Source organism: Mastacembelus armatus, chromosome 10, assembly GCF_900324485.2.
Source record: "Mastacembelus armatus chromosome 10, fMasArm1.2, whole genome shotgun sequence".
In the NCBI taxonomy this organism is placed as follows: Eukaryota; Metazoa; Chordata; class Actinopteri; order Synbranchiformes; family Mastacembelidae; genus Mastacembelus; species Mastacembelus armatus.
The window spans coordinates 23,789,997-23,803,835 of NC_046642.1; positions in this window are offsets into that span (position 1 = coordinate 23,789,997).

Below are 13,839 nucleotides of genomic sequence, written 5' to 3' on the forward strand. Positions count from 1 at the left end.
TCCTTCTGAACTGCTGTCCAAAAACTCAAAATATCAAAGGTAAGACAAACTATATCTAGCTGCAGTCCAAGGAACATGACAATATCACCTGTGCCTCCTTGTTCTCCAGTGAATCTAGAACATTTTGATCTCCTTGATCACAGAGCTCTGGCAGAAACGCTTCTACAATTAAAATCTACATCATGCTGCCTTGATATTTTATCAACAATTTAAAAAAAAAAATGTTTTTAACAGCTTAGTTCCAGATGTATTGCAGATTGTCAATAGTTCTCTTCAGTCAGGGCAGTTTCCCCAGGCCTTAAAATTTGCTGTTATAAAACATCTTCTTAAAAAGCCTAATCTAGATGCTTCAGCAGTAGGTAACTACAGGCCAATATCAAATCTTCCATTTTTGGGAAAAATAATTGAAAAAGTAGTTTTTCAACAAACAACAGTTGATCATGATGTGCTGCTTGATAGACTAGAAACATGGGTGGGAGTTACTGGCACAGTGTTAAATTGGTTAAAATCTTACAAGATAGAGACTATTTTGTCTCACTTGGTAATTACGAGTCTGAGCGAACAAAAATTAAATGTGGGGTTCCTCAAGGGTCTATTCTTGGACTTCTCTTATTCAATGTCTACATGCTGCCCCTTGCTCAGATTATGGAATACTACAACACTGACTACCATACCTATGTAGATGACACCCAAATCAATCAGGTACAAATCAAGCCAGAAACCTTGGTGTAATCATTGACTCAGACCTGAATTTTAACAACCACATAAAATCCATCACTAAATCTCCCCATTACCACCTGCAAAACAGAATAAAATGTTTTCTGTCTAAACAAGATGCAGAAAAACTTGTTCATGCATTTATCTTCAGTAGGTTAGATTATTGTAATGGCTTGTTTACAGGTCTTAGCAAAAAGTCAATCAGGCAGCTGCAGCTAATCCAGAATGCTGCTTACAAACACCAAGAAACTGGACCATATCCCACCAGTTCTTAGATCACTACACTGGCTTCCCGTTAGTCAAAGGATAGATTTTAAAATCTTATTGCTAGTTTATAAAGCACTAAATGGTTGTGGACCAAAATATATTCAAGATGTATTAGTTCCCTATGAGGTTTCCAGACCCCTCAGGTCCTCTGGGACAGGTCTACTGTGTGTTCCCAGAACCAGAACCAAACAAAGTGAAGCAGCATTCATTTACTGTTGCGGCAAACTGACTGCAGGGGGCGCCCTTCCTAGTCAGAATGCACTGGCCAGGTGCACCAGGTGAAGCTGATCTACTAATTGGTAGAGCAACCACAAACTCAGTGTAGAGCAGCAAGACCAGAAAGCAGCACTGAGAAACCAATGTATCATCAGTCTTACTCTTGTTTGCAGAAGTAAGCCCACTATAATTAAATGGTGATGTAGCTGGTGAGCTTTTATACTTTTGTTTGTAACTAAATCATTTATATTTATATCTCAATATGATTGGTTTGGTTAATAGATTTATATTTTGGCATTGATTGTTTATATATTATCTTCTGATTAAAAAAACTGCTTAAAATTATTATCATGTTTAAAATCATCAAACCATTTTAAATCATCTAGTTAAAAAAACTGCATAAATGTTGAAATATCTGCTATGGTTACATGCTATTCTATGGTAACCTAGAAAACCAAGTATTTCAATTTTGTTTGCTTGTATCTACTTGTGCTTGCTGCTAAAGTGGTGTTTGTATTTGTGGTTAAAGGTTTTTCACCTGGCTGATTGAAGTTGCATCGAACTCTCAAAAATAAAGTAAGGAAAAGGAGAGCAAAAGTGTGGTCAATGAGTGAAATCCAGTTAAAATCTTCTTATGGTGGGCTGTCTTTTTCAAGTGAGAGACTTCTGCAAACTTGGTACCTCAAAATCTGAGATATTCAATTCAATTTCAATTCAATTTTATTTGTATAGCGCCAAATCACAATACAAATCATCTCAAGGCACTTTACAAAAACTAAAACTAAAAACCCAACAATTCCCTTATGAGCAAGCACTTGGCGACAGTGGAGAGGAAAAAACTCCCTTTAACGGAAGAAAAAAACCTCCAGCAGAACCGGGCTCAGTTTGGGCGGCCATCTGCCTCGACCGGTTGGGGTGAGTGGATAGAGCAGAGAGAAAAGAACAGCAACAATAAACAACAAATGGACACTGCAAGTTGGTGGGGCCAGTAACTGCACATCAGCGATAAACAGCTCCAGGACCAGGGACACCTGCAGAAGGTACAGAGAGAGAGAGAGAGAGGGAGGGAGAGAGCACAAACTAGGGGAGAGAGAGAGCACAAGGTTAGTAACATTCAATGGTGGAATATACATGAGGTGGGAGAGAAGGGGGGTTAGGGTAGGGGAGCTCAGTGCACCGATGGTCCTCGGGCAGTCTAGGCCTATAGCAGCATAACTAACTAAGGGATGGTTCAGGGTTGCCTGAAGCCAGCCCTAACTATATGCTTTGTCAAAGAGGAAGGTTTTAAGTCTAGCCTTAAAAGTACAGAGAGTGTCTGCCTCCTGAACCCAGGCTGAGAGCTGGTTCCACAGGAGAGGAGCTTGATAACTAAAGGCTCTGCCTCCCAGTCTGCTTTTGGAAACTCTGGGAACCACAAGTAGACCTGCACTCTGAGAGCGAAGTGGTCTATTGGGATAATATGGTACTATGAGGTCTTTAAGGTATGAAGGAGCTTGATTATGAAGGGATTTGTATGTGAGAAGAAGGATTTTAAATTCTATTCTATATTTTACAGGGAGCCAATGAAGAGAAGCCAATATAGGAGAAATATGATCTCTCTTGCTAGTTCCTGTCAGGACTCTGGCTGCGGCATTCTGGATTAATTGGAGGCTTTTTATTAAGATATTAGGACATCCAGATAGTAATGAGTTACAGTAATCTAGCCTTGAGGAAACAAATGCATGGACTAGTTTTTCTGCATCATTTTGAGACAGGATGTTCCTAATTTTGGAAATGTTGCGCAGGTGAAAGAATGCAGTTCTAGAAATTTGTTTTATGTGTGAGTTAAAGGACATGTCCTGGTCAAAAATAACTCCAAGGTTTTTTACAGTAGTGCTGGAGGCCAGGGCTATGCCATCTAGAGTAGCTATAATTTTAGAAAAGTTATTTCTGAGATTTTTAGGCCCAAATATAATGACTTCTGTTTTCTCCGAGTTTAAAAGTAAAAAGTTACTGGTCATCCAAGCCTTTATGTCAGTTAGACAGGCTTGAAGTCTGGTTAACTGGTTTGTGTTAACAGGTTTAATAGATAGATATAACTGAGTGTCATCCGCATAGCAGTGGTAATTAATAGAGTGCTTCCTAATGATATATCCTAAAGGAAGCATGTACAGGGTGAACAGAATCGGTCCTAGCACAGAACCTTGTGGAACTCCATAACTAACTTTTGTTCGTGTGGAAGGTTCATCATGAACATGAACAAACTGGAATCTGTCCGATAAATAGGATTGGAACCACTTTAACGCTGTTCCTCTGATACTAATCACATGCTCCAGTCTCTGTAATAAGATGTTGTGGTCAATGGTGTCGAATGCTGCACTAAGGTCTAGGAGGACAAGTATCGAAACAAGTCCATTATCTGAGGCTAAGAGAAGATCGTTGGTAACTTTCAACAGTGCTGTTTCTGTATTATGATGTGCTCTAAATCCTGATTGCAAATCTTCAAATAGTTCATTCCTGTGTAAGTGGTCTGATAGCTGCTTAGCAACAGCTTTTTCTAGGATTTTAGAAATAAATGGTAGGTTGGATATTGGTCTATAATTAGCCAAGACTCCTGGATCAAGACTAGGCTTTTTGAGTAAAGGTTTGATTACTGCAGTCTTAAAGGCCTGTGGTACGTAGCCTGATACTAGAGATAAATTTACCAAGTCCAATAAAGATGAGTTCATTAATGGCAGGGTGCCTTTAAGCAGTCTAGTCGGGATGGGGTCCAAGAGACACGTTGATGATTTCGATGAAGCAACTACTGATGTAAATTCAGAGAGATCTATAGGAGAGAAGCAGTCTAAACATAACTGAGGTCCTATAGATGATTCAAGAGCTACTGTAGTAAAAGATTCATTTATTGCAGGTATAGGAAGCATCTGCTGAATTTTATCTCTAATAGTTGTGATTTTATTTGTAAAGAAACTCATAAATTCATCACTGCTGAGAGCTAAGGGAACACTGGGCTCAACGGAGCTGTGACTTTTTGTCAGCCTGGCTACAGTGCTGAAAAGAAACCTGGGATTGTTCTTATTTTCCTCTATTAGTGATGAATAGTATGCAGTTCTGGCTTTACGGAGAGCTTTTTTATATGTTAGTAGACTGTTTTTCCAGGCTAGAAAAATTTCCTCTAAGTTTGTGGAACGCCACTTCCTTTCCAGCCTTCGTGATGCCTGCTTTAAGGTACGAACATGTAAATTATACCATGGGGCTAGTCTTCTCTGAATCACTAACTTCTTTTTCAGAGGGGCTACAGAATCAAGCGTTTCACGCAGTGAGGTTACAGCGCTGTCAACAACATGATCAATTTGGGAGGGAGTAGGATTGAAGCAGCTGCCCTCCACTATGTTTATACTTGGCATAGATGTAAATAAAGAAGGAATCATTTTCTTAAATTTATTAACAGCGTTGTTGGATAAACATCTGCTGTAGTGGAATTTTCTTCCAGACGCTGCATGATCCATCATTTTAAATTCGAAAGTTATTAAAGAATGATCTGACAAAACAGGATTTGGGGGAAAAATTATTAGATGTTCAATTTCGATGCCATAGGTCAGAACAAGATCAAGGGTGTGATTGAAACAGTGGGTGGGTTTATTAACGTTTTGAATGAAACCAATTGAATCTAATATAGAATTAAATGCAATGCTGAGGCTGTTATTTTCAACATCTACATGAATGTTAAAATCTCCCACTATAATGACTTTATCTGATCTAAGCACTAAATCAGACAGGAAGTCAGGGAATTCAGTTAAAAACTCTGAGTAAGGAACAGGTGGACGGTACACAATGACAAGTAGAACTGGTTTTTGTGTTTTCCAGTTTGTATGTGAGAGACTAAGAGTGAGGCTCTCAAATGAGTTATAATTGTTCTGAGGATGAAAGTTTAATAAGTTTGACTGGAAGATTGCAGCTACTCCTCCACCTCGACCTGTGCTTCGAGGAACATGATAATTTTTATGACTGAGGGGGGTTGATTCATTCAGACTGACATATTCATCCTGCTGTAACCAGGTTTCAGTAAGATAAAGTAGGTCAATTTGGTGATCAGTTATCAAATCATTTACTAACAGAGATTTAGAAGAAAGGGACCTGATATTTAATAATCCACATTTGACAGTTCTGTTTTTCTGTTCAATAAGAGGAGTGGTCTTAATTTTTATTAAGTTTTTATGAATAACTCCTCTGCTGTTAACTTCTGATTTGTTTGATTTATATGTTCGAGGGGCAGACACAGTCTCTATGTGGTTTGAAGGGGGCGGCGGCTCTAAGGAAACTGCAGAGAAGCGTTTTAGACTGAGTCTCTGCATCCCGGTCCCCACCCTGGATTGTCAGGCTTTAGGTCGGCTAAGAAACTCGGCCAAATTCCTAGAGATGAGAGCTGCACCATTCAAAGTGGGATGGATGCCGTCTCTCGCTAGCAGACCGGGTTCTCCCCAGAAAGTGGCCCAATTGTACGGTGGCCGACAAGGGCAAACGCGCTGCAAAACAAAAACGCTGCAAAAGAGAAACGCTGCAAAAGAGAAACGCTGCAAAACAGAAACGCTGCAAAAGAGAAACGCTGCAAAAGAGAGAACACAACGGAAGTGCGCCAGGCCGATCGGGGAACCCCGAACTGAGGGGTGCAATGAACAAAGAACTTTTACAGAGGCGAGAGAGACACATGTAGTGACATAAGTCACGTCTCATTTTGGAGGCTGCGTAATGACGCAGGTTATAGTGTTGAATTGCAAAAGAATTGAATGAGCGACCTCTGATGATTGTTCTCATGTGCTAATATGTGCTAACAATGTTCTGTTACATTTGTTTACTTGATCAAAATGTCATACAACGTGGGGGGGTTGGGAGATCTGAAGGTGCGTTTTCCATTTGTTACTTAACACTTGGCCGTCATCTTTTACAACATTGTACTTTTATAATACTGTAAAACATGACGGCCAAGTGTTTAAAAAATAATAAATGTAAAACGTACTCTAATGCCCGCTAAATTCACAGCCAGCAGACGTTCTTTTGTCACTTTGCTTTATTAAGTTTTTAGTCAGAACAGGTAACAGGCTACTGTTTCAGCCGTAGCCACGCTAACTAGGGATGGGAATATCGACTCTCTGGAATCGATACTTCCATACTTTGGAGTCGGTACTTTCTTAAGTATCGCTCGATACCACTCCTAATAAAAAACGTGCAATTAGTTTTCACTTCTGAGAGTTTTGGATGTGTGAAAACCAGCCCAAGCGTATTTTAAATGGTCTTCCGTATCACATGATGATGGCAGCCAATCAGATGTCAGAGCTTTCCAGAGCCAGTCATGCACTGCAGAAGGAATATTACTCTCTCCACTCTGCAGCGTGGAGGGACCTCCTCCGTCTCAGTGCTGAGAGGCACGGCAGCATGGAGAGAGATAGAAAAGAAGCATTGTGTGGTGCTATTTTTCACCCACTACGAAGGGAAATGCTATTTATTTATTATCATTTTATTATTAGCATTTAAACAAGTATTTATGTTCATGAGCATTATTCATGTTGCCATTGCAATAAAGATATTAATCAACACTGTGCAATAATGATTTTCCTTTAAGGTGCAGAAGGTATCGGTATCGTCGATACTGACCCTGTAGTTACTTGGTATCGGATCGATACCAAATTCTGTTGTATCGCCCATCAGTAACGCTAACTCCCCTCACCGAACAGCTCTCTCTCACCCTCCCTCTCTTCCCTCCACACACACTTCTTCCCTCCTCCCTGACCCATCTCCCTCTAGCTCACCCTACCGACTCCCCAAAGAACACCCTGAACAAGACAACAACCTATAGTCATTACAGCACCTTCAGATCTCCCACCCTGCAACACACCCCGCCCCCCGCCACGTCTCCCGACGTTGTATGATATTTTGATCAAGTAAACAAATGTAACAGAACATTGTTAGCACATATTAGCACATGAGAACAATCATCAGAGGTCGCTCATTCAATTCTTTTGCAATTCAACACTATAACCTGCGTCATTACGCAGCCTCCAAAATGAGACGTGACTTATGTCGCTACATGTGTCTCTCTCGCCTCTGTAAAAGTTCTTTGTTCATTGCACCCCTCAGTTCGGGGTCCCCCTATCGGCCTGGCGCACTTCCGTTGTGTTCTCTCTTTTGCAGCGTTTCTGTTTTGCAGCGTTTCTGTTTTGCAGCGTTTCTGTTTTGCAGCGTTTCTCTTTTGCAGCGTTTTTGTTTTGCAGCGCGTTTGCCCTTGTCGGCCACCGTACAAAGTCTATGAAGCCCACATCGTTTGCTGGACACCACCTAGACAGCCAGCGACGGAACGACGACATGCGGCTAAACATGTCATCGCTGGTCAGATTGGGGAGGGGTCCAGAGAAAACTACGGAGTCCGACATTAATTTAGCAAAGTTACACACCGACTCAACATTAATTTTAGTGACCTCCGATTGGCGTAATCGGGTGTCATTGCTGCCGACGTGAATAACAATTTTTCCATATTTACGATTAGCCTTAGCCAGCAGCTTCAGATTTGACTCGATGTTGCCCGCTCTGGTCCCAGGAATACATTTGACTATGGTCGCTGGTGTCTCTATTTTCACGTTCCTGACTATGGAATCGCCAATTATCAGAGTCGGTTTCTCAGCGGGTGTGTCGCTGAGCGGGGAAAATCTATTAGAAACATGAACAGGCAGGTGATGAGCCGTGGGCTTCTGCTTAGGAGTACGTTTCCATCAGACCGTCACCCAGGCTAATTCTCCGGGCTGCTCCGGAGCTGCCCTTGGACCGCTAACAGACCCTGAGCTCGGTGGCTCCACACCAGCTAACGGGGCTAGGCTAGCTGGCTTTTGTTCGAAGGTGCGGAGCCGAGCTTCCAAATCAGTGATCACTTGACAGTTACTATGCTCCTCACTTGTGGAACAAACTTCCTGAACACCTGAGGTCTGCTCAAACTGTCAGCTCATTCAAATCAGGACTGAAAACACTGTTGTTTACTGCTGCCTTCAAATAATTGTTCATTCTTGTTTTCTCAATGTGCTTTTACATCTTATTTTAATTTACTTTATTTTGTTTAAATTTATTTTATTTTAAATGTTTTTGTTTTTAAATGCTCTTTTCCATGCTTTTAATGTAATTATATGCCATGTAAAGCACTTTGAATTGCGTAGTGTATGAATGGTGCTATACAAATAAATTTGCCTTGCCTAGTTCTTCACAGCCCAATGTGCTGTTTTAGCACTCTAAAAGGCAGTGAATTACATTCAATTTGTTCATATTTCCTCTCCATTTACCTACTGAAGGCAATGTTGCCTTCTATTGCTTCAAATTACCATGGAATCCCTCTACCCACTGTATCTATGTTTATTTATGTGGGTGTGTCAGTATCAATGGAGAGAAATCACAGCAGTAAGTGGAAGAAAATGGATAGATGGCTGGATTATTCTCTAATACAGTTATATCCCAAAAACTTACAATCTTTGGCAGCTAGTTCTCCATCCCGGGCATGCTGGGTGTGCCTTCTTGAACATTGCTCTATTCTGGCAATACCCCTTCACACCTTACCACAGTAATACAACCTTGATAAACACAATGCCCCCTTGAGTACACAGTGTTCTGGTATATACATGCTTGGTAAAACAGACATGAAAAAGCAAAAAAAGTGTCCCTGCAGTGTTCTCATAAAATCAATCTGTGAAGTAAAAAATAATTTTGCCATTACAGTGGCCTAGCCATTGTGTCACCTCTGGGATGTAGCTGACAAATGACAATGATACTTGTCTGCCGATCCCAAGGCCCTAGGTTGTGTGTATTCTTGTATTTGCTACATTGTAAGGACCAGGTCAAGTTTTTTAACCAACAGAGAGAGGACCATATAGAGACTATAGAATGGACCTAGGTGAACAGGAAGAACTTTACAAAAGACAAGGTAAACAAACCTGTTTTAGATACCAATTTGCTTCTGATTAGATTATTTAGTATACATTCCTCTCCAAACATATTGGAACAGTGAGGACAATTCCTTTAATTACATTGTAGACTGAAAACAAGAGACAAGAGATCAACATTCCAGGTAGCTTTTATTTCCAGGTATTTACATCTGGATCTGATACACAGCTTAGAAAATTGCATTATTTGTAATGGAGCACCAAATTTTTAGGTGAGCAAAAGTATTGGAACAGACTTAAAACATATTAAAGAGAATAAGACGCAATATTTAGTTTCAGATCCTTTGCTTGCAGTAACTGCATCAAGCCTGTGACCCATTGATATCACCAAACCTCTGCAGTCTTCTGATGCTTATCCAGGCTTTCACTGCAGCCTCTCTATAGGGTATAAGTCTGGAGACTGACTTGGCCAGTTTAAAACCTTTCATTTCTTGGCTCTGATCAACTCCTTTGTTGTTTTGGCTCATTATCTTACTGCATGATGAAGGCTCTCCAGTCAGATTGGCTCCATCTTTCTTTAATTCTGCAGATAAAATGTTTATGTAGACGTCTGAGATCATTTTGCTGTTGCTATCATGTGTTACATCATCAATTAAGATTAATGAGCCCATCCCAGAAGAAGCCATGGCATTACCTCCACTGTGTTTCACAGATGAGCATGTATGTTTGGGATCGTGAGCAGATCCTTTCTTTCTCCAAACTTTAGTCTTTCCATCACTTTGATAAAAGTTAACCTTTGTCCCATCAGCCCATAAAACCTTGTCTCAGAATGTTTGAACCTTGATTTTGTACGTTTTGACAAATTCCAACCTGGCCTTCCTCTTCTTATTGCTATTGAGTTTGCATCTTCTGGTGTTGCTTCTGTACTTCGTCGTCTGTGAATGGTAGATCGTGATGCCTTCACTCCTGTCCTCTGGAGGTTGTTGCTGATGTCGCTAACAGTTGTTTGTAGGGTCTTTACAGCTCTCAGACTTTGGACTTCATTGTCCCGAGAGAAATTTTGTTTCCACAACCTTGCACTTGTTTGACCACAACAATAATAACAACAAGACCATACAACAACAGTGATAACACCAACAACAATAGTAACAACAATTCAGTGGGGTCTGTTGTTGAGGGAAGTAATGAGTGAGGGAATTAAGCTTCTTCCAAAACAGGCCTTCCTGCACCTCATAGCCCTGTACCTACGTCCTGAGGGCGGGGTGGATAAGTGTTCATTGAGTGGGTGTGTGGGGTCCTGTTCTGTTGAAATTGAAATTTGTGTATTGGCCTTGTTATTTAGTTCAGTAAGGCTGGGTGTGGAAAGACCAGTTCTCATTGCAGCAGTCTTGGTCACCTTTGTAAGTTTGGTCCAGTTTTTGACAGCGTTGACATGTTGAAGAAACAGCTGGAACAATATAATAAAATTGGCTGAATACTGCTTTGATGCAGTAACAGGAGTAGATAGATAGATAGATAGGTAGATAGATAGATACTTTATTCATCCCCCATGGGGGAAATTCAGATTGTCCTGCAGCTTTTATATTAACTTTAACATAGAAATTTCACATTAAAATATGAAATATAATTAACAGATAATGGCACTCAGTTAATAACATATAACATAAATAGCATAAATAACATATCGACAATTACTATTAAAAAGTCTAATGGCTGTGGGGACAAAGGATCTCCTCAACCTCTCAGTTCTGCAGCGCAGTGAGATGAGCCTCCTACTGCAGCTGCTACTCTGTTTAGTCAGTATGTGGTGGAGGGGGTGTTTATTATTGTTCAATATAGAAAGCAGCTTCCTCCACATCTGCTGCTCCACCACAGTTCTGAGAGGATCCAGCTCCCTGCCCAGCACAGAACTGGCCTTTTTCACCAGTTTGTCCAGGCGCCTAGAGTCTCTGTCTGTAATGCCACTCCCCCAACAGACAGCAGCATAGAACAGTGTAGTTGCCATGACAGTGTGGTAGAACATGCACAACATGTCTCTGCAGACACTGTACGAACCGAGTCATCTCAAGAAGAAGAGGCGGCTCTGCCCTTTTCTGTACACTGCATCCACATTGGCAGACCACTCCAGTTTTTCATCCAGTACCACCCCCAGGTACTTGAAGGTCTGCACAGTCTCTATCTTCTGTCCATCAATGCAGACTGACTGGCATGGTGCTTTTGATCTCCTAAAATCCACCACCAGCTCTTTAGTCTTGGTGGTGTTTAGGAGAAGATAGTTCCTTTTGCTCCAGTCAGTGAAGACCTCCACAAGGTCCCTGTACTCCCCCTCCCATCCACCACGCACACATGCCACAACAGCTGTATCATCAGAATACTTCTGAAGGTGGCAAGACTCTGAGTCATACAGTGGGTACGGAAAGTATTCAGACCCTTCAAATTTTTCACTCTTTGTGTCATTGCAGCCATTTGCCAAAATCAAAAAAGTTCATTTTATTTCTCATTAATGTACACTCAGCACCCCATCTTGACAGAAAAAAAACAGAAATGTAGAAATTTTTGCAAATTTATTAAAAAAGAAAAACTGAAATATCACATGGGCATAAGTATTCAGACCCTTTGCAGTGACACTCATATTTAACTCATATGCTGTCCATTTCTTCTGATCCTCCTTGAGATGGTTCTGCTCCTTCATTGGAGTCCAGCTGTGTTTAATTAAACTGATTGGACTTGATTAGGAAAGGCACACACCTGTCTATATAAGACCTTACAGCTCACAGTGCATGTCAGAGCAAATGAGAATCATGAGGTCGAAGGAACTGCCCAAGGAGCTCAGAGACAGAATTGTGGCAAGACACAGATCTGGCCAAGGTTACAAAAGAATTTCTGCAGCACTCAAGGTTCCTAAGAGCACAGTGGCCTCCATAATCCTCAAATGGAAAATGTTTGGGACGACCAGAACTCTTCCTAGACCTGTCTCTCAGTATGGGAGGCTGTATAGTATTGAAAGCACTGGAGAAGTCAAAGACCATAATCCTCACATATGAACTAGGCACATCCAGATAGGCATATGCCCGGTGCAGCATGTAAAGCACCACATCTTCCACTCCCATGTGTTTCTGATAGGCAAACTGAAGGGGATCAAGATCCCCCTCAACCTGCAGCCTCATGTGACGGACAAGGAGCCGCTCCAAAGTCTTCATGATATGGGATGTCAAAGCCACCAGTCTATAGTCATTTAGCTCCACCGGCCACCCTGTTTTGGGCACTGGTATTAGACAAGAAGTCTTTCACAGCACCGGGACTTTTTCCAGCCGAAGACACATATTAAAGAACCTCTGAAAGAGGAACAGCTAGTTGTCCTGCACAGTCCTTCAGAAGTCTTGGACATACTCCATCTGGTCCAGCTGCCTTCCCTGGCCGATGTCTCCTGACCTCAGCTCCAACCTCTTCTGTTAGAGGCATAAGCAGCTGTTCAGGTTGTAACAGAGGGATGGTGGAGGAAGAGGAAGCAGCCATACAGGTGGAGATGGAGGTAGCAGTCATAGAGAATAAGGTATAGTAAGGAGCTGCAGAGGTGGGGGAGACAGCTGAATATGTGGAGAGGGCAGCCCCAGAGGTAATGGTGGAGGAAACAGCTGTGGAGGTAGTAATGATGGAGGGAGCAGCCTTGGATTTGGAGGTACAGGAAGCAGCAGCAGAGGTGGTAACAATCACTGTTTAACTCATCACTGACTACAAATGTCAATTTGTAGTCAGTGATGAGTTAAATTTGAGATGAGGAGAAACATGAAGTCCTTTAAGGTTGTGGGTCATTGACAGTCTTTTGTAACTGTCCATGATGTGCTGATCTAAGGAGAGTGTGTTATCTAATGTTACTCCCAGGTATTTGAAACTATTTCAATTGTTTGGTTATGAATAACAATGGGGTGCTGTGGTGAGGAGGTGGGGTTTCTGTCATCAAGTGCTGCTGTTTCCTTGGTCTACCCGTTCAAAGTCTGTTACTTAGTACACCAGTGGTTTCTTTCTTCTTCAGGAATTTCCAAATGGTTGTACTGGCTCTGGTCAATGTTTGTGCAATGGCTCTGATTGATTTTCTGTCTTCTCTCAGCTTCACAGTTTTCACCCATACAAAGCTCTGTGTTGTTCATGTTGGTTTCCCAAATGCAGTCTGCACAGGCAAAACCCAAAAATAAGTGTAGACATTCAACACTATTTGTGGTTTCAATAGTCAATGTAATAGACACACCTGGACAGCAAAACACACCTGTCAGTCACATGTTTCAATACTTTTGCAAGGCAAGGCAAGTTTATTTATATAGCACAATTCATACACAAAAATAAAAGACAAGGAAACAGCAAATAGTAGAAAATGAACTTGAAATGAAATTGAAGGAGAATGAGTGCAGATAAAACACTTTCAGTTGTCATATGCTGAGCTAAAAAGAAAAGTTTTTAGCTTGGACTTAAGCATTGCAAGAGATGAGGCTTGTCTAACATCATCAGGAAGACTATTCCAGATTTTAGCTGCATAAAACTGAAACACTGCTTCTCTCTGCTCACATGAAACGTGAGCAATCTTCTAAGTTGTGATTCCGATCCAAATGTAAATACCTGGAAATGAAATGTTGATCTCTTGTCTTATATTCATCTTTTGATGTCAAACCCAAATGTTTTCAGTCTATAGCAAAAATAAAGAAATTGGCCTCACTGTTCCAATACTTCTTGGAGGGGAGTGTAGCTGGGC